The following is a 6,000-nucleotide window of genomic DNA, read 5'->3' on the forward strand; positions in this document are numbered from 1 at the left end:
ACCTAAAAATCTAGATCATTTGTATTTTCATTCAAAGTCTTTCTCTCTCCAATTACAGAACTTAAAGCAATTTTCATGTGTTTAAAACCAATAATAAAAACAAAAAATATGTAACTTATAATATTGGTAACAAAAACACTGCCAAGAAAACTTGAACTTATCAACATGACTCAACAGAAGAAAAAACAACTCTCCTTTTTGTTGTTTTTAATCCTGAGTTTTAATAATTATACTGGTGACAGTTGTTTCAATGTCCATTTAAAATTTGTTTGATAACTGATATGTTAAATTTTGACAACGTGTTGCCTGTTTAATACTCTGAAGTACAATAAAAAATCTATTTAGTAATATTCTCCATCAAACACGTTTGTCTAAAAAGCTCTTGTTATGCTGTTAATAAACAAGAATAAAACAATTATCTCCCTTTTAGGAAATCTATTATAATTTCTGAGTGCTAACTGTTCTTTTCCATTTTTCTCCTGCATTGTATATTTTTTAAAATATTAGTATAAATATTTTTATACTAAGTATAGCTACATATTTACACACATATGTATTTACTTCAAAAAGAGTGGACAACTGTGTCTTAAGAGAAAGGCCAAGTTCCTACCCAGTTCATGTCCTAGGTGGCATTGCTTTTCAATTGCTTCATATTATTTTCAGTGGAACAAAATGTTTCATAGTATACTAAAGGTTATATTTCTGGACCATATGGCAGTAGGATGAAATTTGTTGGAAAAGAGAACTAGTTCTGATTATCAGTCTTCTATTTATTATAAGATTTTGTAACTAAGACATGTTACACAATTCCCCGTCCCCTTAACCTGGTGAAAGTTAAATATTGAGTTCCCATAATAGCAGCAGAAACATGATCTGATTCATTAGAAGAACTCAGCTATTCTGCTATAAATGACATCATGATAAAGGACTGTCCATTCTTAGGGCTTAGCTGATGCAGGCATATTTTGACCTTCCAGAACAAATTCTTTTCATTAAAGCAGAACTGAATTTATCATGCAAAATACACACATTAAATAAACGGAAATACAAACATGCAATGAAGTTCTGCAAAACAAGTATGTTTAAATTCTATACTTCAGAGATTTAATTGTGATTAGTATGTTTATTGTACTGTGTTAGTTTTAGGCATGCCATGTCTGGGGTACAAAACACTGAAGGACTACTGCAAGGCAGCAAAGAGCCTCTTTCTGACCATCTGGTGGTCATCTGGAATTTTGCAGCTCAGATTTTATCTATATATTGGTTTACTGTGATTTTTTTTATTCCACCATGCAGTGATCTGATTGGGTTTTAGTCATGCTCAGAGCAGACTTCTTAAAAGCAATTAGTCTATTCTGTCTGAATACACTCTATTGCAAACTATCTTACTGTTTTTAATACTTAATTTTATAAGTTTTTAATTTTTATTAAATAGGTTAAATTTGAATAAAAATCCAAAACAGTTGGGCAAGAAACAGAAGCAGATGAAACATAAGAATGAGTTATACTTTTTTGCCATTATTTGTTTGAGCACTGTTTGATTGGAAGTGTTTAAATGGCCAAGAAAGTTCTTTCATTATTGCTGAGATATAAGGATTGTTCCTTAGAATCTGTCATATATGGGTAATATTCTGAAATTCTCAGCTCATGCAACATGTCCACTTCAGGGAGATTCTGGGGCTGAAGTAGGCTATCAGATATCGGCTGCAAAATCTAGAGGTCCATAAATGGCAGCAAACAGTGAAGAGTTTTCTGTATTTCATTTCTGCCATCTAGCAATCATCCAGATTTCTGGAACCCAGATCTCATAGCTCTGTCTGAAGTGGCCAGGCTGCTGGGCCTCTGCATGCAACTTGTGGGTTGCCCGTCCCTTGCCAAGCTTTTCATGGTAACCCTGAGAAATAGTGATGTGATTTTTAAAAAAAGAAATGCAATTTAATACTATTGAGATATCAGTTCAGTTCAACAATCTTGATTTATGGTTTTTGGATTCACTGATCATGCTAAGCCAATTTTAAATTAGCTAGAATGGCTGAAATTTTTGACCCTAAATCAAAAGCACAGTTTCAAAACCCCAATGGATTTCCTCATATGCTAAGCTAAAAGCAAGCCTGTTAAGGCATAGGATGGTTATTTATTTTTCTTCATGTAAGAATGATATGCCACCCTCATGTGTATGAATTATTCAGGGCAGTTGAGTCATGTGTGAAATCATTCAGTATGGCTCAGCCCTGGGAGAGATAACAATGATCTCTTATTATAAGGATACTGGTAGTAATCAATTTAGAACTGGTTGCTTAGTGACATCCCTCCCCCCAAGGCTACTTAGAACCTGGATTTGAATATCAAGGAAAAACCCTACCCCCTGCAGTCATATAATCACATTTTGGGCATCTGCAACTGCTTATGGACATTTGCAGCATCCAATGGTCATGTGACCACAATTTATCCCATTATTTTATTTATTTATTTATTTTTGGGACTTATATGTCGCCCTATCTCCCGAAGGACTCAGGGCGGCTAACAACAATAAAAGACAATAATACAAATGTTAAAAAAAATTAAACTAAAGCCCCAATGATAAAATATTAAAAACATTTTTAAAAATCCCTATTGTCAGTCCAGATCAGCCTGATGGAAAAGAAATGTTTTAAGGCTGCGACGAAAGGACCGGAGGTCCGGGGCCATCCGGAGCTCAAGGGGAAGTTGATTCCACAGGGCAGGCGCTCCTACAGAGAAGGCCCTCCCCCTGGGGGTCGCTAGCGACGGCACCCTAATTTATTTCCAGTTTCTGACAAAAATGTCCTTTGCAGACTGCTGCATTCACTTTATGACTGCCATCTTCACTTTACGACTACGACAAAAAAGTTCATAAAATTGGACATAGTCACATGGTGACTGGTTTAACAACTGCCACAACTTATGACTGTGATTCCCAGGGTCAATTATAGTTGCAAGTCAAGACATGTTTAGATATCCAGTTCTGTTTAAAAAATAAGTGATAATTAATGAAAAGTATCACTATGTGAGGGCACGGTGGCCTAGCAGTTAAAACACTAGGCTTGTTGACCAAAAAGTAGGCAGTTTGAGACCCAAATATTGCACGATAGGGTGAACTCCCGTTCCTGTCCAGCTCCTGTCAACCCAGGGGTGTCAAACTCAATTTCATTGAGGGCCACATCAGCATTGCCCTCAAGGGGCCGGGTGGGTGTGGCCAGGGTGGGTGTGGCCTACTGGGTGGGCATGGCTAGAGTGCGTATGGCCTACTGGGTGGGCGTGGCCAGCTCTACATCGTTCGCATCAAGGGTGCCTATGGGGACCCGGGAAGGAGTGGGACAGATTTGAGGGTCTCTGGCAGAAGGAGGGTCTCTGGGCCAGGGCCAAGGCAGTGGGGGCCGCTCCCTCACTGTTTCCAGGATGGCTTCGCGGGCCGCATGAAACCACTTCGCGGGCCGGATCCGGCCCCCGGGCCTTGTGTTTGACATGTCTGTGTCAACCTAACAGTTCAAAAGCATGCAAATGCATGCAGATAAATAGGTACCACTTCAGTGGGAAGGTAACAGTGTTCCTCCCCTTTGTGGATTACTGCCTTGTCTGGCGAAGGGGCTTGCATAACTCAATGAAGCTATGAGCTATGCTGTGCAGGGCCACCCAAGATGGACAGGAAGAGTAGAGGGCTAGTACTAGTAGCACCAGAAAGATTGAAGTGACTGGGCCAAAGCCGAAAGGACGCTCAGCTGTGGATGCATCTGGTGGTGAAAGGAAAGTCTGATGCTGTAAAGATCTATTCTCCATAGGAACGTGGAATGTAAGATCCATGAATTAAGGCAAGCTGGACGTGGTCAAAAAAGAGATGACAAAACTGAACATCAACATCTTAGGAATCAGTGAACTAAAATGGACAGGAATGGGTGAATTTAATTCAGATGACCATCAGGTATACTACTGCGGGCAAGAATCCCTCAGAAGAAATGGAGTAGCCTTCATAATCAATAAAAGAGTAGGAAAAGCAATACTGGGATACAATCCCCAAAATGACAGAATGATCTCAATGTGAATCCAAGGCAAACCATTCAATATCACAGTAGTCCAAGTCTATGCCCCAACCACTGGTGCTGAAGAGGATGAAATTGACTGGTTCTATGAAGCCCTACAGCACCTTACAGAATCAACACCAAAAAATGATGTCCTTATCATCATGGGGGATTGGAATGCTAAAGTAGGAAGCCAAAAGATAACCAGAATAACAGGCAAGTTTGGCCTTGGAGTACAAAATGAAGCAGGGCACAGACTGCTAGAAGTTTGTCAAGAGAATACGATGGTCATAGCAAACACTCTTTTCCAAAAACCCAAGAGATGGCTCTGCACATGGACATCTCTAGACGGTCAACACAGAAATCAGATTGAGTATGTGCTCTGCAGCCAAAGATGGAGAAACTCTATACCAGTGATGGCGAACTTTTTAGAGACCGAGTGCCCAAACTGCAACCCAAAACCCACATGTATGGTGGTGCCGGGTGGGCGTAGCCCATTGGGTGTGTGGCCCATTGAGTGGGTGTGGCTGCAGTGATAATGGCAGACTGGGAGGAACTAAAAAGTTCAATCAATCAATTCCAACTTTGCGAGATTTTTTTTCCTGCAAGAAGTTGAAATTGATTGATTGAACCTTTTTTTTGTTTTGCACATGGCAGCGGAGGCCTAAAGTGAAACGGTTTTATAAAACCCAGCCGAAGGCCCAGGACTGGGGCGTGCCCACAGAGAGGGCTCTGGCGTGCCACCTGTGGCACACATGCTAAAGGTTCGCCACCACAGCTCTATACAGTCAGTAAAAACAAGACCAGGAGCTGACTGTGGCTCAGATCATGATCTTCTCGTTGAAAAATTTAGGTTTAAATTGAAGAAAGAAGGGAAAAACACTAGGTCACTCAGGTATGAACTAAATCATATCCCTGATGAAGATTTAAGGAATTAGATCTGATAGAGAGTGCTTGAAGAACTATGGACAGAGGTTTGCAACATTGTACAAGAGGTAGCAACTAAAACCAACCCAAGAAAAATAAATGCAAGAAAGCAAAATGGCTCTCTGAGGAAGCTTTGCAAATAGCTGAGGAAAGAAAGGAAGGGGAAGGCAAGGAAGAAAGATACACCCAACTGAATGCAGAATTCCAGAGAATAGCTAGAAGAGATAATAATGCTCTCTTAAATGAACAGTGCAAAGAAATAGAAGAAAACAATAGAATAGGGAGGACCAAAGATCTCTTCAAGAAAATTGGAGATATGAAGGGAACGTTTCATGCAAAGATGGGCATGATAAAGGACCAAAATGGCAGGGACCTAACAGAGGCAGAAGAGATTAAGAAGTGGTGGCAAAATTACACAAAAGAACTAAACAAGAATGAACTTAACGTCCCTGATAACCATGATGAGGTGGTCACTGACCTTGAGCCAGACATCTTAGAATGTGAAATGAAATGAGCCTTAGAAAATCTGAGCAATAACAAAGCTAGTGGAGGTGACAGTATTCCAGCTGAGCTATTCAAAATCTTAAAAGACAATGCAGTAAAAGTGCTACACTCAATTTGCCAGCAAATTTGGAAAACTCAACAGTGGCTACAGGATTCGAAAAGTTCAGTTTACATTCCAATTCCAAAGAAAGGCAATGCCAAAGAATGTTCAAACTATCACACCATTGCACTCATTTCACATGCTAGTGAAGTTATGCTTAAAATCCTACAAGCTAGACTCCAGCAGTATGTGGATCGAGAACATCCAGAAGTACAGGCAGGATTTTGAAGAGGCAGAGCAACTAGAGATAAAATTGCCAACATACACTGGATCATAGAGAAATCTAGGGAGTTCCAGAAAAACATCTGCTTCATTGACTATGCTAAAGCCTTTGATTGTGTGGATCATAACAAAGTGTGGCAAGTCCTTAAAGAGATGGGAGTACCAGACCATCTTATTTGCCTCTTAAGAAACCTTTATGCAGGTCAAGAAGCA

This window comes from Vipera ursinii (genome assembly GCF_947247035.1).
Source record: "Vipera ursinii genome assembly, chromosome: 5".
NCBI lineage: Eukaryota > Metazoa > Chordata > Lepidosauria > Squamata > Viperidae > Vipera > Vipera ursinii.